Raw genomic sequence first — 24886 nt, forward strand, 5'->3', positions numbered from 1 at the left:
AAACTCCGTCTCAAAAAAAAAAAAAAAAAAAAATTCTTCATCTTGAAAAAAAATGTATCATGTCAAATTAAATATAGAGAGTATTATGACCAGTTCTTCTTCCTCTCTGTTAAGAAATAAGTGAGAAAGTGGTCCAACATACCTACAGGATAAATTTAGGAAGAATATTAGGATAGAATTTAGTTTGAGAATTTGTTTATCTGTTAAGTAAACTAAATAGCTGCTGTCTATGAGAATAAAACAATAACAACCACAAACTGTCTAACAACCTGGTATGGTATCCGTGTGTCTTTCACACAGGGTGCACATTGCAGTTTAGTAGTGGTCTCATATACGTATCACATTCCCAAAATGCAGGAGGCAAAGCACTAGATTGGTTCACCTAAAGGATGTTTCAGCCTGATCCTTCCCTGATCTAGTCATTAGACTTGCAAGAGCCTCATTTTTAAAGATCTTCCCAAGTTTGGCTGGCATAGGAAGAAGGAAGGGAAGAAATAAAAAAAGAAAGTACATGGAAACATATTTGAGGCCATATCTAAGCCCCTTGACTCTCAGCTTGTCACATGACGTGCTCTGGCCCAAAGAATAAGGCAAAAGGGATGATGTCATGGTTCCAAGTCTAGAGGTTGGCCTGGGCTCCTGTATTTCTGTATCACTATGAGAGCATGCCCAGGATCAGCTGCCATCCCAGGAGGAGGAACCAATGAGACCACTGAAATAGCCATAAAAATCTTATCTATTACATAATACCATTTTATAATTTGCTTGTTTTTCAACTTTGTTAACAAATCCCCAGGTCAACAGATATTCTACAATATTTGAATTGCGCCTACTCTACAAAGTGAGAACTAGAAGAATGTGATTTTCGGGTCAGCTTGTTTTAGCATGCTTCTCTAGGTTTGTCATCAGTTCAAAAGGAACAGAGAGATTGTAAAAGATATTTTAATTCAAGTGGCCATGTTCAAGTAATTCCACTTTCCTTGTAAAACTGTCTAAAGTGATGTCTAGTGTGACGCAATGCTACCTTGCTAACTAAACCACGTATTAATTCCTACTGATACTGAACCACAGCAGCATATTCACCTGGTTGTTGTAACACATGAAAATCCACAAGCACGACTCAACTCCAAGATGACTGCCCCTAAACCTACACAGAGAAAAGAGATTTTAAAACAGTTGTTTCCTATCTGTTCAAGCTGGGACCCAAATACGCATTCGAACATAACAACTGCCACATTATTCTCCAAACGTGTCAACACAGAGCTCAATCTTTTAGCTAGTTTAGGTACCTATTACCATTATTCTGTGAAGAAGGAGTTTTCAGATTTTTTATTAATTGAAAACCTTACTAAAAATCTCCATGCTTAAATGCTCAAGAAGAATTTGCACATCTGCCAACTAAAAATTACTCATGGAGTTAAGACTTTGGTTCCGTGTATGCACATTTCCACTTTCAAAAATGTCATCTGTTGTAACAGAATTCCTTAAATCACCAAAAACATAACATAAAGCTGGCTAGAGTCCTGATAGTCTGGTTTACTATATAGGCACTCTCCAGAAGAAATTATTCATGGTAATGGATTATAGCTTGGCCCCTGCAATTAGAATGGTGAGGGCCTTCCACATTGCAAGTGACAGTTACTAATGATTTTTCTTCATTTTATTATTCCCAAATTCAAAATAAAGAGTTGCCCGCTGATTGCTGATGTCTACTGTTTCTCCAGTTTGTTTCCAAGTGGGACAGGTCTGAGCATTTCCAGGTGTATAGGTTAATTCCTAGTGACTTCAACTAAATTTGTTAATGGGAAGACCTCATTGCAGAAACAGTAGGAAAAGTCTTATTTTATAGCCCCATTGTTGACCTCAGTCCTTCTTCTTACCTTAGTCCTGAGAAATTTCACTCAGCTTAGCAATGGATTCTTGTTCATGTGCACAATTAGGGAAATCCTTGAGTTATTTTCTAACCAAAATCATACATGGAAAACTTCCTACACCAACTAAATTATCAAGTTTCTTTGCTTCTATCTAGAATTACAGCAAATCTAAGGGTCGCACACATTATCGCACACTGGTCAAAAGCACTTCAATTAATAAAAATGGGGAAACATTCTTATTTAGCAAAAGAGAGTGTTTGATAGATGATTCCTTTTAAATCAAGGACCCGTGGTGGGGAAAGCAATAAAAGCAACTCTTTGTGTCAAACAGAATGACCAATTCAAAAAACAGACTATCCCATGAAGAAAAATCCCAGGTTTTAAATGTCCTACTTTGGGGCACCATTTGTTGGCACCTCACTAATTGGTACATGCCTTCTTCAGCCAATAGCCCCTCATTCTACTCAACAGAGTGGGGAGCCTTCAATCTTCACTGGACTTTACATTCAATCAGTTGCCAAGACTTAGAGCCTCCATCTTTGATCTTCTTTTTCTTCTATTTCCTTCTTTAAATTTCCATGGCTCCCAAATGGTCCCACTGTCTCAAAGCCTTTTCTTTGGAAATGTGTTTCCATGTTATGTTTTGGGATGAATTTATGTATTATTTATTCTCAAGGAAAAATCTGAAGTTGACTATTTCTCATTTCTGAGATAAAACAATTGCTGTCTTTTCATCTGCAACATTTTTTTTTTTAATCTGGAGCACATTGATACACTTAAATCAGTGCTTCTCAAATTTCAATATTCACAGAAATCACTTGGGGATCTTGAAAACTAAAGATTCTGATTCTTTAAGCCTTGGGGGAGGGCCTGAGATTCGGCTCTGCATTGAGAACAAGCTCCCAAGTAATGCTGATGAGGCTGTTTAAGAACCACACTTTGAGCCGCAAGATTTTGAATTATACCATAGCTATGTCAATATTACCTACAGTGTCTTAGCATCGGTGGTGATTTCTGCATCTGATAGTTCGAGTTTTTGTTCTGATTTTGTTCTGCCTGCTTTGTAAATGTTATTCTAGGTGCTTGCTTTATAACAGAATAGCAGAATTGATGCAACGACATTAAAGCAGAAAGGGAGACACAGTGTCTGGCTGCCTTGGGCACTTCTGTTAGCAGAAATGGAAGTCTTTCAGGGGTCTTAATTTTTAATAGCTACGCTATCAGATTCTCAGTCTTGGCATTAGGGCTAAGTGTTAGAACTTCCCATAAAGTGTTCTGATTTATGGACTCGCTGCTCCTTACCATAAAATAAAAAGAAATAGTCAGTTTGAAAAAACAAAACAAAACGAAAAAACCAAACCAACCACACAGCCTAGCTAATGAGATTTCATGCTATTTGTTAATTGGTAAGCATTTAATAACATGAAGATCAGAATAGCTCCAATTTGCAAAATGTACTTACCATTCTGGAAACATCAGCAACTGAAAAGTGGGTTACATGATATAATGAGTGTAGTTGCCTTTCTCCAGACCTGTTCTGTTTCTTTGCCCTCTCTGGCCTCTTTCTGGCTCCATTTACCTTTTCCACTGGTTTACCAGATGATTCATCAACTTTCTGGCATTTTCCACTTACCATCTGTGTCCAACATCCTGGTAAAATCCAATAAACTTTCTAATATCCAGCAACCCATTAACCATATCCTTGTATATAGCTAATTCACTGGGAGTGGATAGTCATGTGATATGGCCTCAAGGCAAAGTGCTCTACCACTTTTGGAATACCCCCTGTGTGCCAAGTTCTGTGCTGGTTGCATCAACAAAATCATCTCACTTAAATCTGAAGTAGTAAAGATCCTAAAAAGCCATTTTACAGAAAGATTAGATTTTCAATTTATTATTCAGAATAAATATATCTTTTTTCTTTAATGGCTCAAATAGTTATTAAATTGTATTGGTTTAAATGCACAATGTGTGTGTATGTGTGTGTGTGTGTGTGTGTGTGTGTGTGTATAGTATTAATTCAAGAGATACAAAATGAAATTGAGTGAAAAATAAGTCTGCCTCCTTCCCATTACTCTCATCATGTCTCTACCTAGAGGTAATTATTGTCAACGGTTTTTGATGTGTCTTTCAAAAAACAGTCCATTAAGCATGGTATACTAGGTCTCTTTAAAAATTTACAACCTGTTACAGAATATATATAAATGTTCAATTACTAGTAATACCTTATTATATATACAGATTACAACTTAGAAATGTATTTTCATGACCATTATGTCATTTGATTCTCCCTGCAATCCTATGAACAACGTAGGGCAGACATTGTTGTTACCCCTTACCCATGAAGAAACTGATGCTCAAAAACATAAAATGATCTGCCCATGTGTATACAGTGGGAGACTCAGTTCTAGAACAATAACTAGTCTAATGCTCTTTCCCTGACATCATGGTAAACGTAGCCCAAGGATTAGAGATCAAAAAACATTAGCCTTCTTTGATTAGTCAAAGTACTCTTTCTGTATAGTGTCAATTATCAGAGAATTTACTATGTTCAATGTGGTACCAAGAGAGCATTATTCCAGTAAATAATATATAAAAACTCAATATTCTGGCTCTGCAACTGTGGTCATTAAGCTGTAACAAAACATTTCAATGAAACAAGGGTTTTGAGTTCCTGTTAATGGAGATGTTTGGCCCGTCTTTTGAGACAGCCCTTGGTTTAATCAGAACCTGCACATTGCTAGAGAAGGGTTAGGGAATTTGTGAATCTGGTCTAAATAAACAAAAAAGGGCAAGCAGGAAGCAATTCTATTCTTTTCTTAGAACTGCCTGATGAACTTGTTTCCTTATTTGGCGATAAAGTCCTAGCCCGATCTAACATTTATGCCATCTTTCAGTTACTAACAAATACTCTGCATTTTGAGATCTTGAAGGTCCAGTTCAGCCTAATCAAAGCTTCAATTGCTCACCCAACTCAAAGCTTTCTGTGTTCCCAGCCTAGCCCCACCTGAGCAGGGTGTGGAGGGGAAGCAGTGCATGGTCAGATAGTAGGAAGCTGCAGGGCAGCAGCAAGATGCACCGGGGCACCGCAGCCCTGCCTTGCGTTTCTGCTGCTCTTCTTCGGCTCTTCTGCTGCCTTTGGGTTTTCTCACATCGGAACAGCAGTAGGAAGAAAAGGCCAGGTTGTGATTTGATAGTGTTATATGGCTGATGCTTTTCTCTTTTCTTTCTTTTTCTTTTTTCTTTTTTGGGACACAATTTCACTCTTGTTGCCCAGGCTGGAGTGCAATGGTGCTGTCTCAGCTTGCTGCAACGTCTGCCTCCTGAGTTCAAGCGATTCTCCTACCTCAGCCTCCCGAATAGCTGGGACTACAGGCACAGTGCCACCACGCAGGGCTAATTTTTTGTATTTTTAGTAGAGATGGGTTTTCACCATGTTGGCCAGGCTGGTCTCGAACCTCGTGATCCGCTCGCCTCAGCCTCCCAAAGTGCTGGGATTACAGGCGTGAGCCACTGTGCCCAGCCCGGCTGATGCTTTTCTCAAGGGGCATCTTCAGAGTTCTTCTGAAACACCCCCACTAGGGAGCTTCTGTTGCAGTTTCCTACCACACGTGTCTCCTCCAGCTTATGACCTCCCCTTCCCCACCTCTGACTTCCTCCTGCTGGGGTTCCTTGCGTCTCCTGGCGGTCCTTTTGAGTGGAGCCCCATTCTCTGCAGACAGCCCAGCTCCCTTTCCCGAGTCCTCCGGGGCAACAGCCCGTTTGCTGAGCATCGGAGGAAGTTCGATTTCTCCAGCTCTCGCCCCCTTTCTCCTTTAGCTGCCACCAGCTGCTCTATCTAGCTTCTCACCTTCTGGCTTTTCAGGTACTAATCTCTATGTGGTAGGCTGAATAAGGCCCCCACCAAAGATGTCCCTGCCCTAATCCCCAGAACCTGTGAATAGTTTACATTACATGGCAATAGGGACTTTGCAGATGTGGTTAAGGTAACAGATTTTGAGATGAGGGGATTATCCTTGATTATCGGGTAGGCTCAAAATTATTACATGAGTCTTTAAAAGCAGAGAACATTTCCCAACTGAAGTCAGAGAGATGCGGCCTCGTGAGAAGGATTCCACACTGTCTCGCTGGCTCTGAGACATAGGCGCCCTTGTACCAGAATCAGAGAGGCTGCAAGGAGCCGATGGCATTCCCCAGCTGACAGCCCTCAAGGAAAAAGGGACTTCTTTCCAGCAAGCAAATTGAACTGAATTCCATCAACAACGCGCAGAAGCCTGGAAACAGATGCTCCCCTAGAACCTGTAGAAGGGAGTGCAGGCTGGCCAACACCTTGATTTCAGCCCTGTGAGGCTTGAAGCCCAGACATCAGCCCTGCCCACTGGACTTCCGACCTACAGAACTGTGAGGTCGTAATTTTGCTATTTTTAAGCTGTTAAATTTCTGCTAATCTGTTTCAGCAGCAACAGACACTAATACATTCCGTTTGTGTTCCCCAAAGCCTAGGGGTTCCAGGTCAGCTCTTCAAGCGATTCTCTAGCGCCCCCCACCTTCTTTGTGTAGGACGAGGGGAAAACATAGGAGAGGAGAGGAAGCATTTCAGTAGCCTGTAAGCTCTGTCTGATGAAACCCTCACCCTCTTCATTAATTTACAAGTCTCCCCTTATATAGCTGGGATTTGAGCGGCAGTTTCAGGGTTATTGGACCATGTTTTTGGTCACTCCTTAGCAGATGACATCTCTTGAGAATAGATTCGCATTTTTAACATTTTTTCTCAGCTCAAAGATGTCAGCTAGCACTGAGACAACAGGAAAAGTCTCATTTTAATATCCTGTTACATAAACACATTGACAGAATGGCTTTCCCTTTTAGGTTTAACATTTCTAATGATGTGCAGGATAGATTGGAGATGCTCGGAAAAAGCTGGGTGACAGTGAAGGAGTTGAGCTCTCAGGAAGAGAATTCACCGCTAGAGTGGGAAGGCAGACAGGTCAGAAAATAGCCACGTTGCCCAAGACCTGAATTAATGTGGATGAAACAACGCTTCTAGCCCTAGACCTCAGGCATGGTGGGATCCGAGGAAGAGGTGAGAAGGGAGTTTGCGATCAGTGGCTCACCAGTAAGCAGGACTCATATGCCATCCCGCAATGATCCTGCAAGAATGAAATAAACTGAGACTACTTAGCTTGAGTATGTGCAATAGTTCACCCCTTCCTCACTGCGTTTTGTGGTTTCACAGCTTAAGTTTCCTACAAAGCATGAGAGTGAGGGGGGTCAGAGACAGAGCAGCAGTTCTGTGACAGAGCCCACAGTCTCCATGAGGTGCAGGGAGGGGGGCAAGGCCCTACTGCCCAGTCCTGGAGGCCACATGTGGTCAGAGTCTGGGTCCTTTCCACATCTGCATATTATGTGTATCTGAAGAGGGAGGCAGGCGGGAGGCAACTTCCTTACAGGCCCCATCCCATGTTTCTGCCTTTAATGAGCTTTTAGGAGGCATGATTTCATAGCTTAGTTTATTTCATAATCAAGCCCAGCTTCCTCTGTTAGGCCAATCAGTGCCTATTAACTGAATGCCTACTGTATGCAGGCTTATGACTCTAGGAACAAATGTGTCCATGATGCTGTCACTGTTTAGGAACTGTAAGATCATGGATGGAATCTCTTTCCTGTGAAGAGCTCACTTTTTCCATAGAGTGAAGGGCAGCTGTAAGGATATTTCTAGAATTCTGTTTTCTTTCCCTTCTCATTTCAGGAAGAAAAAGATGACTATAAAGTATGAAGAAAAAGATTAATATAAAGCATAAAGATAGTTAGCTATAGAAAAGTCTTCTTCCTGGGTTGTTTGAGCTCAAAATTAGGACTCTTCTATGCATATTTTGTGTTTCTTATGTAATTATCTGTAATGAGTAGTCAAGAAATGTGTGTTAGCCTATCATCTCCAGTACCTAATGCCATTCCTAAAATACAATCTAGCACTCAGTAAATATTTGTTGAATCAATGAATATAAAAAATGCAAAGCAAGCATTTGAGATATCATGCTACATTTCCTTCAGCTTCAACTCCTGGCTAATGAGCAAGGAAGGTCACTGCAGGAGTATGAGGACCATCAGAAGCTTCATATTTCAATAACCAGCGCCAAATTCTGAATGCCAGATGGGATGTTAAACCGCTTCTTATTACCACGTTGTTGGCCTCCATTGCCTCGGTATTGTTCTCCAATTGCGTGGTCTCTGTGGATCTCTGACTTCTTATTACCTCCGATTGGAACGCGCCACAAATCATCCTGCTTTCTTTATCCTCTCTCACCTCCAAGTAATCCTATCATCTTGCTCCAGTTAAAGCTGCTTTCATTAAGAAGATCTTGACAAACTCTCTCCCTAGCCCTGTTTGCTCTTCAGGAAAATTATCCCCTGGAAAAGTGGACGTGATCGCCACTTTCCAGAATGTATTGTGTGAATTTCTTCTGACTTCCAACATTCTCCTAAGCATTACCTTTGCATTGGAGTAGAATTCTAAAGGAGATAGCGGTTCTGAATTCCTTCCTTTGACCAGATGGAAGTCGTTACATCAGAATGCTGATGACTGCAAAATCTTGGACATACTGTTTTCACAATTAGGAAATGGCAAACACAAAGTTCTTCAGTGCAAAGCCAGCATGCGAGTTCAGCTTCCATTTGCTGCTATAAATTTTGTTCTTGTTGCTGCCAGTAAACACCAACTGTTCAAGTGAAATAGTAAATCCAAATGTGCCTGTTGGATGAGAGTAAAAAAATTATATGTTGCATAAATGCTGATGCGGAAGGATTTTTCAACACACTAAACCACGGTAGGGAAAGGAACCGAGAAAGAAAGTTGAACTGAATGCAGCTCTCACTAAGAACTTCTTGGTAGAAAGCACTGAAAAGGCTCTTGATAGAATGTTGATTCAACATACTGTTTAAACCTCAAGGAAAAAAACAGACGCAGAATTGGGATATCAGCCTTAGGATATCTGCTCAAAGTCCTACTTTGAACGATCATCGGGGTTACCAAAGAAGGCGGACGTAGATGGTAACAAATCAGAGCAAAGAAAAATACCAAAGTTCACTCAAAGTTGATGTGGGTTCAGGAGTTATTTGTTAATGATCAGTCTAACAGCCGAAAGTCAAAGTCAGTAGCTAGTACCATCTGCAATAAGATTTAGAAAATTTAAATCTCACAAATTTACTGTAAGGCTAATCAATAAATGTTTTTACTCAGTCTCCCTAAGGTTATATTTAGTGTGTAACTGGAATTATGATTCAAAGAGATAGTTTCATAAATGGTTCCTGAAATTTTATTTTGGATTACCTAAGTTACAAAAGATTTCTTTTCTCCTTTCCCCCATCATTTGTCTTAATGCTGAAACAAACAAACAAACAAACAAAAACCTGTGTGATCTTGGAGCTGGTTGCCCTGAGTCCCAAGCTCTGATTCGATTCTGAAGCTTGGGAGCCTACTTTCTCATGTGGATAGAAATGCCCACCCCACCAGGTCGTTGTGAGGGTTAAACAAGACAGTATATGTTAAACGCCTGGCACAGCCCTTGCACATAAAAGCTTCTTAATATTAGTTCCCCTTCCAGATTAGACTTTGCAAACAAATGATTGAAAAACAGAACATTCGAGTGGATTCTCTAGCATGATGAGGCTCCAGGCCAAGAACCATGTAGTAAAGATCTTCCAAACCAAAGTATTTCAGCATCTGAGAATGGCTAGGGCTTATCTTCAAGGCTGAAATAAGCATTTTAATATAAAGCAGTCTTTTTTCCTCTTCATTTTCTCGTGGAAAGGAAAGCATTTTCAGAATAATGGTTAAAATCTGTCCTTTGTAGATTTGAAAATGTGAGCGAGTTTCATACTGAAGTCAAGATCTACTGAAAGTGTTAGATGAATATATAAGGACCAGACGCGGCTGTCAAAAATAAAACAGATGCTGGTGTCTTGAATGCCTCCATGTGCCAAAGCTGACTTGTTTGACTTATTTTTGTCATTGAATTAATTGTTGTATCTGGTTTAATTGGCCAAATTGTTTTTGCTTAAATGTTCACATTTTCAGTTTTATATTGATATAGTCAATGTTTTTGAAGGTACAGAAAGTACCAATATTGGGATTGGGAAATAGATGTATTCAGAGGAAGAAAAATTGTTCATTTCCAGATCCCAGATTTATGGCAATTTAAAAATATAAAGTGTTGGTTTCTCCTTATGGTTACATCTGAATGTGTATAAATTATCAGAGTCTGTGTGCATTTATTTCCATAGAAAATAATACCAGCAGAGACACAGCCAAGCCAAGTTGAACCTTGCTGAGTGTATTTGAAGAAGCACAGGCCAACTCAGGGCAAGGCAAACCCAAGAGATAGGAAGTCTAAAATAGTAATAATCAGCCTTTGAAACATTTTCCCTTGGAAAAGTCATCCCAATCCCATCCTATATTAACAGACCAGAAATGGCACACATGTGTTCTATGTATGACACAGAAAGTAAAACCAAAAGGCTCATTCTGAATGCCCAGTCTGCCTTGAATTAAAACCTTCGTGAAGAAGTAGTGCTTTTGATTCAAAGAAGCTCAGGTTTGGAAGGGAGATGTGAAGGCTAACATCCCATCTATCTGATGTCTGGTCTTCCTTTACACAGTTCTGGCAAAGATGTCAACCAACTGATCCTTAAACATATATAGAAATGAGCAACTCATTCCCTACAGCAGAACACTCTGCCTTTGAGTAATGTTATTAGGAAATGTGTTCTTATTTTGAACCAAGGCCTATTTCTCTGTAACTACCACTTATGGATTCTATTTCTATCACTGAGGGGTCACAGCCAGGCAGAATTCCATTTCCAGTGGCAATTAGTCTTACAAACATTAAGACAGAGCTCACAAATTATCCCACATAGTATTTTAAATAATTGTAAATTAGCTACTGACATTTGAAAATTAGAAAACTACCCATAGAACTTCGTATTTTCAACTTTTGCAATTACTGATTATCTGAAAGCAATGGGCCACATTCCCAAGCGGTAAAACAGTAGTACCCCCTTACCCACAGTTTTACTTTCTTTAGTTTGAACTACCTGTGGTCAACCATAGTCTGAAAATATTAAGTGGAAAATGCCAGAAATAAACAATACAGTTTAAATTGCACACTGTTCTGAGTAGGGTAATGAAATCTCTGAGTCCCACTCCGTGTTGCCTGGGATGTGAATCACCCCTTTGTTCAGCATAGATGCAACCTGCCCATTGGTCACTTAGTAGCTGTCTTAGTTATTAGATGGAAAAAAGCCACAGTATGTAGAGAGTTCAGTATTATCCATGGTTTCAGGCATCCACTGGAAGGGAAGTATCTTGGAACATATCTTAGTAGATAAAGGGATACTACTGTACTTGGCTGAGCTGAGTAGCCGCTGCCACTTTTAGACAGGGAATGTGCTGGCCTTTTTGCCACAGTCCTCACTACTCCCTATTATCTTGCACTGAGCCTGCTTTCCTCTTTTTCTGATACTTGACTGGCCTCTGAGACATTTGCATTTCTAGTTCTTATTGTGTCCTCTCTAAGGCTTCTTTGCGTCAAGAGATTTACCCTCACTTCCTCATTCTTCCCCTTGGAAAGAAAAACCTCATGCATGTCTGAAGCCTAGACCTGCTGAATGACACTACACTTAGAAAACTGACAACTGATTCATCCAATCTTGCAATCAATCCTCAGAAATGTGCTGGGTACATATAGAGCTAGAGGCCTTAGAATCATTTTAGATAGCATAAGGGTGGGATGTGGAGGTTTTGAAAAGCCTGTGCACACGGAACAGAGTAGCTTCTCATGCCTGCTGAAAGTCTAATTCCAGATAGTTGTTCTCATTTGCAGCTGTAAATCCTCATGAGCACGCAGACACCTGGCAAACCAGTACCTACAACCAAGAGCATGCTATGTGGTTTTCTGCTTTGTTTAGCTGCCTCTGTGATGTTTAAGCCTTTGCTATTAAAGAAACTCTAACTCAGCCAGTGTCTGTTGGTGACTTACTATCAGTTGCATCATAGTCCTCCATGTTCTGGAAAGATGAGGAGTCCCCGATTTTGAATCTAAGAACCTCCACTAAATAGATGAATGACCTTGGGAAAATTGCTTACCACCTCTGAGCCTCGGATTCTCCATCTGGAAAATGAGGGTAGTAACAGGTAGCCCCTATTACTATTCTCATGCTGTGAGAAATACATGAGATACACATATAGCGCTTAGAGCTGCCCTTGGTTCATACCAATCACTCAATAAATGTTAACTATTCGTTGGTATTCATATATAATTCCTGCACACGGTGGCAGGCCACTCCCACAGGGTCTCAGCCTTTCCCGCATCCAGGCACACAGGATCAACTTCTGAGTGCCAGCACCTGTAAGTCTTGCCTGACAGTTTTCTCCTACCCCCAGTTTTTCCAGTCCCTATACACTGTGGCAAACTGGAAGTGTGGGGAGTTAATAGCCCTCTTTCTTCCCCCAGGAGTTGCCTCTGCCAATGGCAGATGGGAGCTGATAAATGAATACCGCAGCTTCCTCGCCTCTCAGAAGAGATAACTCAGGAATGTGCACGGCTTGGTGTTCCAGAGTTCCCCTTAGTGCATTTAGCTCCAGTTGCCCGTAGTTGCCAAAGCTCATTTGACAACATGCCCTTTATAGACAGCCTTACTGTCCCTGTCTACCTTTTCCACCCTGTTACTGATATTTCTTAGGGTCAATTACACACTAAGCTACTTACACTCAAAAACTTTGCTTAGCATCTGCTTCTGGCGGAACACACGCTAAGACAGTTGGTCCCAGAAGTAATGCTAGGAAGCAGATCCTTAGGATACAGTCTAGAGCTACAGTACTTGCTTGTCAAGCAGCAAGAAGCAAATCCTATTGCCTGTGGTAAGTGGTGACAAATTCCAACTTACTGTGGCATTGATGATAGATTTTGATAGATTTGGATGGGACAGAAGTGGCAGGTAATTACCCTGTGTACTGTAGCATTCATGATGGATTTTGATGGGATATTGATGGATTGGCTTCTGTAATACCACTGGCATTTGAAAGATATTTGAGCACTCACAGAGGGTCTGATTTAGCTTTTCAGGATCCCACCTAACATTTCCTGGACCAACAGACTTACTTCCCAGGGAAGGAATTATTATAATTGGCACACAGTGATGGTATTCACTGGTCCTACGCTATACTGTATCATCCTAAAGCTGCCAGTCTAGTAGAAAATTGGAATGGTATTTTAAAGGTACAACTGAGGTTCCAGCCTGAGAATGCCACTTGCAGGGTTTGGGTGCTGTCATTCAAAATGTGGCATATTGTCTAGATCAATGTTGTTGAGGGTACAATGCCCCCAGTAGGAAGAACTCATGGGTTTAGGAACCAAGGGGTAAGAGTAGGAGTGGCTTCTGACACTATCACTTCCCATGATCTACTTGGGGAATTTGTTCCCCCTCCCCCACACCCCCCAGTGTTAGGGTCTGCTGGACCAGAGATTATGGTTTCTAATAGGGAAACAGAGAGCTCTTCTGCCAGCAGACACAGGAGGCACTACATAGCCCTAAAGCAACTGCTGCCATCTACTTACTCTGGGTTCTTCACACCTATAAGAGCAACCGACAAAAAAGAAGTTACCTGATTATCAGGAAAAGATAGAGTAGCTGTCATATTATAGAGGCATAAGGGAGCATACCTGGTTCTTAAGGGGATTTCTTGGAATGTCTCTAGGTGTTTTCTTTCCTGGTAGTAATCAAATGGGCAGTTAAGGAACTATGGACTGACAGAGATGAGGTAACTCAGGGGTCTAGACCCTTCAGACTTTAAGGCCTGGGATCACAAATATTAATTATAACCTAGGAACCAGCTTCTGTGTAGGAACTGCAGCCTGGCCCACTAATCTTTCTGCAGTAATTATTGTGAGTATTATTATTATTGAGATGGAGTCTTGCTTTGTTGCCCAGGCTAGAGTGCAGTGGTGCAATCTTGGCTCACTGCAACCTCTGCCTTCTGGGTTCAAGCAACTCTCCTGCCTCAGTCTCTGGATCAGCTGGAACTACACACATGTGCCACCATGCCTGGCTAATTTTTGTATTTTTAATAGAGATGGGGTTTCACCATGTTAGCCAGGCTGATCTTGAACCCCTGACCTCAGGCAATCCACCGGCCTTGGCCTCCCAAAGTTTGGGGATTACAGGAATGAGCCAATGTGCCCAGACTATTTTCCTTTTTAAAAGTATCAACAGTCACCCCTGTTAAGAATCAGTGACAAGACAGATTGAACTTAAGTGGGATGTAAGTGGATGAGAATGGGCCTATCGGGGACTGTGGCAGATGCTATCAGTGCCTTATTCATGTCTTCTCAGCTTCTACTGGCCCAACTTCCAGCACCTTCCAGAATGTACCATCCTCTAGTCCTAAGGCACTGCCAGAGAAAAACCATAAATATGTCATGGTTTTCCCTTTTGCTCACACTGAGCTCTGGCTGCTGTAGTGAAATATTATCTAGAAGTCATAAACTCAAGTGTTTACTATTCAAACCAGGCCAACAACTTGAGTGAAGCCCACGGAGTCAGATGCACATCCTGGGAAGTGGTCAGAGCTGCCTTCTCCAGTGGCTGCAGAAGACCTATTGGTCATTCAGCCAGTACCACTACAGGAATGATCCAGCCTAATATTTCCAGCAACATCCTGACACTAGCCCTTCACACTCCTGGGGGGGACAGCAGAAAGCTGAATTGCATTGATTAAAGAAAAATAACTGGGTGAGGTGGCTCAGGCCTGTAATCCCAGCACTTTGGGAGGCCGAGGTGGGAGGATCACTTAAGCCCAGGAGTTTGAGACCAGCCTAGACAACATAGCAAGACCTTCTCTCAACAAAAATATTTTAAAAATTAACCGGGAATGGTGAGACTACAAGTCTCAGCTACTCAGGAGGCTCAGGTGGGAGGATTGCTTGAGCCCAGGACTTTGAGGCTGAAAGAAAAAGAAAAGGAAGAAAGGAAGGGAGGGAGGGAGGGAAATACTCTGAGACTGCATGGCTCCAAATACCCTAGGGCCACGTCTGGGAGAGTCAGGCTAGGCAGGGTAGACACTTGTGTGCTTGAAGACAGCTGTTGACAAGCTGTGAACCATGCCCAAGCATACAAACAGGAAGCTGAATCTCATTCCAGAACAACCACCACATTTATATGAGAAAAGTTAAATATGGTTATTTAACTTTTGCAATTTGCAGATACTTTGAAAAATTATAGCACCAACCTTGCATAGAACAAATGGGAAGCTATTCAAGGTAAAGAACCAGTTTTCTCTAACATGAGCGTTATCTTTTACTGCACTATCTGGTGCTACTTTGGTCTAAAGGGAAGGGCCACAAAGAAGGTAGCTGCACCAGCTACCTTCTTTGGTATGCCAACAGCTGCAATTGTAAAGCCACCAGCTTCAGGCCAATGGAGAGAGTAATAGTGAATTTCCACTGATGTGCCAGGCTTTATTCTAAGCATTTTACATGTAACAACCAGTTTAAATGTTTGTAACAACCTTATGGTAGAGATATTATCATCATCCATTTTGTACTAATGGGGAAACTGAGGCACAGAGTACTTTAGATTACTTTGCATCCCAACAGCCCACTCCCAAGCCTGGACTCTTAAGACTTCTTTCTTTTCTACTATTTTCTTCTAATAACAACCCCAGTAGAAGGAGGATTGATTTGGATTCCTTAATATCGTGTACATGATGCATGGTCGTTGTATTTTTCTCTGTTTTGTGGTGTGGTGTGGGGTGTGTGTGTGTGTGTGTTGTGTCTGTTTCTTAGGCAAATTATGAAGCAAAAGACCTAGTTTAGTCTGGAGCTAGCTGATGAGACACATAATTGAGTATCAGGAGGCTTAATTAGTGACACCACGTGCTACTAACTGGCTTTATAGTTAGGTCTCAAGGGCTCATTTCCTCATCTATGTAAGAGGGGGTTGGACCAATCACCTTCTTACCAGAATGACACATGGTATGTGACTTCCCAAACACCTAAGGTGTCCCCTGAAAACAAAAGTTGCAGCCCTTGGCCTTCCTTTGGAGCAAGGAGGCATTCCAGATGGGTAAAACTACAGCTGTGTCACCTTCCAATAGGACTGAAAGTTGGGAAGTGAGGCAGTTACTTCCCCTGCCTCTAGACTACCACCAATCAGCTGCCATAAAGGCAAATCGTAACTGAGGGTAAATCCTTTGGTGGTTAAAGTGAGTAAGAGAGTTAGACTAGACACCCTGACCTCTCTCCGTAGGAACTCAGAAGAGACCCTGATTTCTTCCAGGCTGCTTTTGTATAGTGAGTGAGCAACCACTCAGGGTGGCTTCTATTCAATAGAAGGATTTGTTTCAGCAACTTCGAAAAGTTAGCCACTTTCTTCTCTTTAGCATGTGACTTGATTTGACCAAAAGTTTCTACAAGGCAGCCCTCTAAACCGCCATGGGCCTCCTGGGGGTACGGCCTGAGATACATCCTATGATACAGACCAAGGCAGTTTGTGGAATCTGGAGTCAAGCATCTTGTTATCATCTCCTCAATAATCAATTTTACCAATCCAGAGATTTGACTGCAGACGGAGAGTGTGGAATGCTCAGGTGTGGCAGACCAACCTGCTCCAAGCACATACTCTTTCTAAAGGGAAGCAGAAGGGGTTAGACACATGACCTCAAAGCTCAGAAAGTGAGCACTTCTTATATCTATTGCTGTCGAGAGCTGCGCAGAGGCATCATCAATGCTTAAGTAATTTAAGATTTATTCTGCAGGACACATTCTGGAAAAGGAATCTGGGTAAAGGAGTACTAAAATGTCTCAGCTTTTGGTTCAAGATGTCTTTTCTAACAATAGCTCTTGACTGAAAACACTAAGAAAAGGTGGCACGCGGCTCAGCATGTGCCCAGCAGCTGGAATGGAGGCTTCAGCAATACACCTACTGATGTATGACGTATCTGGCTCTGCCTTTTGCTTCCCTGGCTTCTTTTTTTTTTAAAGTCAGGTTTTTCAAGGTATACTTTATATACAGTAGAATTTACCCCTTTTAAGTGTGCAGTTCGACGGATCTTGAAAAACACATATAGCTGTGTAAGCACCACCTCAATCAGGACCTACAGCATTCTCTCTGCACCTTTGTGATCAGTCCTGTTTCTCCATTCTCACACCCTGGCAATCACTGTCCCTATCTTTTGCCTTTTGCAGCATGTCATTCATATGAAAGGACAGAGCAGGTGGTCTTTTAAGTCTGGCTTTTTTTTACTTAGCATTATGCATTTGAGTTCATCCATGTTGTTACACATATCACAAGTTATTTTCTTTAATTGCTGTTGTATTCCATTGTATCAATGTACAATGATACAATTCTGTTCATTTATTCACTGGGCAGCAGTTATTTGGGTAGTTTGTAGTTTTTGAAGGTTATGAATAATGCCACTATAAACACGAAGATTTTTTATTTCTCTTGGGTGGATACTCAAATGGTTTATGTTTTTATTTCTCTTGGGTAAATATCCGAATGCTCAGTCATGTAAGTGACCTTCAACTTTGTAAGAAATTGTCAGACTGACTTCTAAAGTGGGACTTAGCCTCACCACCAGCAATACCTGAGGGTTCCAATTACTCTGCATCCTCATCAGCTCTTGACCTTGTCATTTTACAATTTCAATTGTTAAAATGAGGAACAGCAGTATTCTACTGTTTTTAATTTGCATATCCTTAATGATGAATACTGTTTAGTATCTTTTCATTTGTTCATTTGTCTTCCATATACCTGCTGTGCTGAAGTGTCCAATTCTTTCGCCCATTTTTTTAAATTAGATTGTTAGTTTATTTTTACTATTATTGGTCAGAGTTCTTTATATATTCTGAAAACAAGTCTTTCATAATATACACATTTTGTAAATATTTTATCCCAGTCTGTGGCTTATCTATTTATTTTTTTTCTTAACAGTAGATTTCAAAGAACAGCACATTTTATTTCAATGAAGTCCTACTTATTTTTGTGTGTGTGACCTAGTTAAGAAAGTAGCACTTATCCATGGTTGCAAAAGTTTCTTCCCTATCTTTTCCTCCGGAAATTTCTTATTATGAGGTTTTACATGTAGGTCTATGTTCCATTTTGAGTTGATTTTGTATTTGAAGCAAGAGACAGGTTGGGAATCATGTTTTTGCATATAGGTATCTGTTTCCCTGACACCTGATGAATAAAACTGTCCTCTATTGAATTTCCTTGGTTCCTTAGTTGAAAATCAATTATCCTTATATTTGTGGATTTATTTTGGATTCAATTTAATTCCATTGATTTTCGTTGATCCTTTCACCAATATGCATGGTTTTGATACTATAGCTTTACAGTTAAGTCTTTAGATTAGCCTTGCTTTTTTTCTCCAAATTCTTTTCACTAATCTGTTTACTTTGCTTTTCCATAAAACTTTTAGAATCTGCTTGTTGATTTCTACAAAACATCTTGCTAGGATTTTGATTGAGGCTGTATTGAATATACAGATCAATTTAGGAAGGATTGACATTTCTGGCCACTTTTTTTTTTTTTTTAAGACAATTGCTCTGTTGCCCAGGCCGGAATGCAGCAGCACAATTATTGCTCACTGCGACCTTGACCTCCTGAGTTCAAGCAATCCACTCACCTCAACCTCCTGAGTAGATGGGACTACAGGCACATGCCATCATGCCTGGCTAATTTTTTTTGTACTGACAGAGTTTCATCATGTTGCCCAGGCTGGTCTTGAACTCCTGGGCTCAAGCAATCCACCTGCCTTGGTATCCTAAGTGCTGGGATTACAGGAGTAAGCCACCACCCAGCCCTGACCACTTTTTGATGCTAACTTATTTCTTCTGCCTTGGTTTATGAAAACCAGCCACCAAGGTGCCTGTTTTTCTTGCACAGCTTGTCTTCATGATTGGATCTGCACTGGATATTAGCTTTGGTAAACAATTCATACTGAATTCAACCCTACGCAGCATAATATCACCTGGTATATGGACCTCAGTTTTTACCATCCCCTTAATGAGGTCTTTTTAGGTAACTTTGTAATGTCCTCCTACTGTGGATAAGGTAACCTGCTCCACCATTCAAAATTGGGCTCAAAAATTAGCTTTGTCCCATGGAATTTAGGAAATATTACACAATCAAAGACTTGAAATGGTCCTGTACATTGAAGTTTTCTTTCTGGTGCTTTTGTCATTGCCTTGAGAATATGTCCACTGGAGAATGAAAGATAATTGGAACTGAGCCAAGTTGCCCCAATCATCCCACTCAAGGGAAACCTTGACCAGCTGACAGCCAATTTACCCCCAGATATGTGAACGTGCATAGACAAGATCAGCATACTGCCTAGCTAAGCATTCCAAATGCATGAGTTATAAATATCTATTATTGTATGCCACTGAACATTTGTGTTTATTTTTTATGAAGCATCATGGTGGCAATAGATAACTGACACATGTGGGTAATAACAGCCTATTTAAATTTATTGCAGATAGTATCACAGAATAACTTACAGGGCTAGGGCAGTCTTTAACTAAATATGGCTAGGTTCATGGGTTAATCATATCTCTTGATTTTTTCCCATCATTCTCAATACCAAATACTAAAGAAAATTATTATAATAGAAACTTTTCTAGGTCCTGATCACTACCTCCAACCCCTGAGTCAAGTAAAACTGTAAAACTGTGAAGAACTCCATTCCACTTCATTTTTATTCTTAATCACAAGGAGGTTATATTGCCTTCACCCTTTTAGTAAATGATTGTGCATCCCAGATGTGTAATGGTTTAGGAAAAGGTCGGGAGAAGGTCAAAAGAAAGTCAAGCAACAAAAAACTGATGAATCAATTTTTCTTCTCATGAAACTTCTTAAACTATTTGCTGAATTGAGAGTTTTAATTTTTTTATATATTTCATTTTTTAAATAGCTATCCTTTGGGGTAGGAATGCCATGGCATAAAGATAAGAGTCATAACATTTTAGACATGTTTATGAAGTCTAAACCACTAACTTGGCTGCAGTTGAAATGCATTAGGGTCCTTTCCGCTGTGCTCAGAGCCCTCCTTTGCAAAGGCTGTGCTTGCAGAGGTTCCTGCTACTGCCGCTGCCTCCTCCCTGGATGGCACCATGGGCTATAAGACAGATGTAGGCATATAACCCATATTAAAAGGCATTGAGAAGTATTAGAATTTGTGCTTCTTCAGGCTTTGACATCTGACACATGTCTAATCACTGGGGTGTGCTTGGGTCAGAGGCCCTTAACATCAAGATGATTTTATACAGCTTAAATTTCAGGACATATCCCCAACCCACAGCCATGGTGCTGTCAAGGACAATACTCCCTTGAAGAGGGCCCTCTGGGACCCAGGGACAGAAACTTGCCACCATCACCCATGGTGTCCTGGAATGCTTGAGACGTTGGACCCGGCAGTAGTCTCATTTGATTGATTTGGTTCACTCACCCCTACCCAGTCTCTTTGATGACTTTGTTGCATTGCCTCCTCGAGAAATAAAAATAGACTGGGTAAACCAAATTCGGTTTAGATTTAAGTTCTTAGGCAAAAAATAGAGAGCTCTAGTCTCTGAAGCCAGTGCACAGCTTTGCTCCTAAGTTGAAAGGGCAGTCAAAAGGAAATGTCAGGGTTTGTGAAATATTCTAAAACACCAGTGCAGGCCTAAGCTGGTAAGGGTTACTAGTGTGTTTACATGAAATGAACAGGTCAAGGCACATTCAATAGAAATTATAGGAGACAGATAGTGGGATAGAATCCCATTCACCTGCTTTCAAATTTCTTTACACATTGCCAGCTGTGGTATCAGAGTCTCAGGTTTGTCAAGTCTAAAACAGGGATAATAACAGAACTTATTTCATAAGGCTGTCACACACTTTAAAATAGATAAACAAACAAATAAATAAATAACATTTGCCTGATACTGCTTCTGACTCATTAAGCTCTCAATAAATGGCAGTTAATATTGTAAGTATTGATGCCATTACTTATAGTGAAACTGCTTAGGATGTGATATTATGTTTAAAAAAAGAAACACCAGAATACAAAGTTGAATTGGCAGCATAATTAAAACTATGCTAAAAAGAATAATAAGAAAAATGCTGGAAATACATTGGAATGTTACTGTATGAGTCAGGTTAATGGGATTATTGGTGGCTTCTCTTCTTTTTTACTTTTTAAGCTTTCGGCTACAGTATTATGCTATATTTATGATTAAAATAATTTTTTAAAAATATAAATTATGTTGCAATCTCTTACCAAATAGGCTAACCTGAATCCAGTCATAAGAAAACTATCATATAAAACCAGGCAATGGGACATTCAGGAAGACAATTTCCTTGAATTCATTAAGAAATTCATTTAAAAGAAAGTACAAAGGATCCCAACTTTGGGAGGCCAAGGTGGGAGGATTACCTAAAGCCATGAGTTCGAGACCAGGCTGGGTAGAAAAGTGAGACCCCTGTCTCTACAAAAAACTTTTAGAAAGTGCAAAGGCAGGAGAACTGACAACTATACTACGGTTAAAGAGATCAAAGAGATAATAGCAACCAAATATAATGTGTGAATCTTGATGGGATCCTGGATCAGAGAAAAAATATATGAACATCGATTTGGGGAAAATTGGGAAATTCAAATATGGCCTGTATATTAGATGATGTGTTATATGTTCATTTTTCTTGGCTATAATAATGAAAATGTTATTATGTAGTAGAATGTCCTTATTCTTAGAAAATGCATGCTAAATTATTTGAGTGACATGCCACAATATTGATTATATAGTTATAGCTATATCTTTTTATTATTATTAATAATAAAATATTATCTATGGCTAAAAAGCCTTATGTTTTCAACGTGATTTTTATATCTGTGAAGTTTTTTGAGTCTCACAAGAAGTTAGTTGGAAAATGATCATTAGTTTTATGGAAAATTTTGACTTTGATTTGTTTTACACATATTTATTTCTAATACAAATAATTCCCAGAGGACTAAAACCATGCCACTGCAACACATCTAATATGTATGTATATACATGATAGATATACACACATATTTGTATATACTTACATATTTTATTTCCTGATTCCCTAAAGTGCTTGACATCAAATTTTGATTTTGGTCACTTCTCACTTGCTGATTTGATTCAGCTGGTCATAAAGTGATACTAAAATACAACCCCAGCCCCAAGGAGTTTACAGCCTCTTGCGAGACTGATGTGTAGACAAGCAATTAGAGTGATGTCTTACGAGGGAGATCAGCACAGAGTGCTACAGAATAGACAAGAGATGTCCAATCCCAGGTCAGGGACAGCAGACTGGGGGTGACCTCTTCCACAGAGCTGCCTGGGCTCTTGAAAAATGGCTGCCATCTCCCCCTCAGGTGACATCCATGGGGAACTGTCCTTTCCTCATTACCTTGCAGTGTCTCAACGAGGAGGTAATGTGCAGACTGGCAATCACTAGACTCTGAGTCTGCTTCATTTTTCCTGTCAGCCCCAAGGTCATTCGTGAAGACAGGAAGGGTGTGCCAATATACATCTCTGAGCAGTAATTAATGTTTTAGAAGAAATGACAAGGGCAGGAAATTTCTTGAGGTACAAGAATGAGAGGAGAAGGATTGAGGAGACTTCCTCTCCACCCACCCACCCCCAAGAGCTAATATAGGATAAAGAATTAAAATGAAACTGCTCACACATCCTGCCAGGCATCTCCAACCTCATACTGTACTAGGGGAATGACTGAAGAATTTCAAAGGATCAATGTGGGCATTTCAAACAATTCAATGATTTTATCACTTCAAAGCAAATTGCCCCTTGTGAATATCCTTATTATGAATTGTTTATAGACCATTTCCAGCAATTGTGCTGCAGTGTGCTCTCAGCTCTACAGCCGCATACATAGTAAACATTCCAGCATGCCCTGAATGTTTGCCTGTGCAACCCTAGGCTTCAATGAGATAAACGGTGCTGACCCAGAGCTGCTTTGTTCAGTTTCTTTACAAGAGCCAGAATCATTATAAACTCACCTGAACTGAGAGGCACTTGGCAGACTTCTGATGTTTGAACCTTACTAACAAAGAAGCAGTGAGGTATAGGGACAAGTACCATTTAATTATAGGAATTCGCACTGAGAAAAGTGATTGCTTGCAACTCACATGTGTTCACGTAGTTTATAATTCCCCAAAACTAGTCTCTGCCACAGACACTGCTGCACCATTTGCAGGGCAAGAACAGAGCAAGCACAAAAAAGCCTGTCCCACATGTGTGTCAAAGGAATGAGAATACACCATCTGATTTGCCAGCAATAGAGGGTCTGCTCTCCCCACTTTGGCATGCACACTGGAGGTGTCCCCTATCTGAGGAAGGACATGGTGGAAAATGGAATTAGGGCGTATTTGGGACAAAGTAAAATGTATTAAATATTTCCCTATATTCTCCAGTGTTGCAAAATGCAAAGACAGGCAGAGTCTGTGATAAGTCTCCTCTCAAATGGATGGAAAAACCTTCAGTCACTCTTTGGAATAGCATTTTGGTAAAGAACAAACTCTTGCAGAGGAGTGGGTTAATCAGGGAAATAACTAGAAGTTATTTTGGAGACTAGGCTGGTGAATAAGATTAATAATGTCACTGGCAGAGGGCATATTCTAGGCCATAAATGAAATGTACAGGGGTGCGGGGATACCATGTATGTTAGAGGGAGAGAGAGAGAGGAAAATTAATCAAAATGTGAAAGCATCAGATGAAGAGTAAACTCACTACACAATTCCATACTGACTCTAAATTCAATGCTGAAAAGAAAAGAGCCAAAAATGTTTTGAGAAATGATGGAGGATTTGAGAAATGATGGTGATAATGACAGGAGACAGACAAATTCCTAGACAGACAGGGATGAGTCCCTGGTAAAACCTGACCTTCAAGCCAAGGGCAGTATAAAGCCTGAACAGTAACCTGCCAGTTCCAGACAGAGTCTATGACCAGAGTAAGAACTTCCATCCCCATCTTATTCTCTCTCTGTCTCTTGACTGGTTCCTCCTGAATGATGCCTTTTAACCAATCAAATGGTGCTTTCCAAGACCACATATGGACCAATCAGCATATTCCCCCATTCTAAGCCCATGAAAACCCTGGACTTGGCCTCACAGATGGCTACCCACTTTTGGATCCCCTCTCACAATAGAGAGCTTTCTTTTTGTCACTTAATAAACTTTTACTCTGCCTTACTCACTCTCTGTTGTCTGCATACTTTATTCCTCTTGGTTGTGGGACAAGAACCTGGAACTCATGGACCTGCATGAGTAAAAGGGCTGTCATGCTTCAGTTTGCCAAGCTGCAAGCAGCAGGAATAAAAGAGCTATAGCCCTCCCTCCAGCTCGACAAACAATGGGCGAGAAGAAGCTGCTGGGCACCACTTCCTCCTGCTTGCTGAACTACAGGAATGAAAAAGCCACAACAATGGTATCATTGGAGTATATTTTAATTCTTTAAAGAAACTACTTGAAAAGAATGGCACTATTTAGATGTGTGAGTTCTTGGGATATTTGTATAAATAATGAACCTTCATATGTCTATTATAGATCTAGATCCTGTGGAAATAAAGCCTATCCCAATGAGAACACACAGATCATTTTTTGCCTTGTTATAGTAGGAGACTGCTGCATTGCTTATATTAATATTTAGCAGACTCATAGACAGGTGGAAGAGTGGGCATCCTCTATGGTGTAAAAAGAAGTTTCAGGCATGCCCTGATCGGAGGTGACTGGCATAGGCCATTCAGAGTCAGGCTAAATAGAGTGGTGCATCTTATGTGATTGGTTTGGGGACCATATTTGACTTCCTCTGAGTGGTTCTGAGTTGCAAGTGGAAGAAAAAAAGTAGTGAAGCTGACCATCATTGATCAAGTTCTTATTGTTCTAGATCAATTGTTGCAGAGGGGTGGGTATAAACCAAAAATAAAATTCTAAGGCC

General features: G+C 40.6%; 2 long non-coding RNA genes across 2 annotated transcripts in view; both read right to left on the minus strand.

Annotated features, from left to right (window-relative positions):
• Positions 1 to 5278, minus strand: part of LOC116562386 — a 15156-nt gene extending 9878 nt beyond the window's left edge. The window contains exon 1 of the long non-coding RNA XR_004273910.1: positions 5265 to 5278. This is a non-coding gene — a long non-coding RNA (uncharacterized LOC116562386). The remainder of the gene's footprint in view (positions 1 to 5264) is intronic.
• Positions 1 to 11331, minus strand: part of LOC116562385 — a 47856-nt gene extending 36525 nt beyond the window's left edge. Inside the window, exon 1 of the long non-coding RNA XR_004273908.1 lies at positions 8365 to 11331. This is a non-coding gene — a long non-coding RNA (uncharacterized LOC116562385). The remainder of the gene's footprint in view (positions 1 to 8364) is intronic.
• Positions 11332 to 24886: the final 13555 nt, after the last annotated feature.

Source organism: Sapajus apella, unplaced genomic scaffold, assembly GCF_009761245.1.
Source record: "Sapajus apella isolate SASKATOON/1434 unplaced genomic scaffold, GSC_monkey_1.0 scaffold32, whole genome shotgun sequence".
NCBI lineage: Eukaryota > Metazoa > Chordata > Mammalia > Primates > Cebidae > Sapajus > Sapajus apella.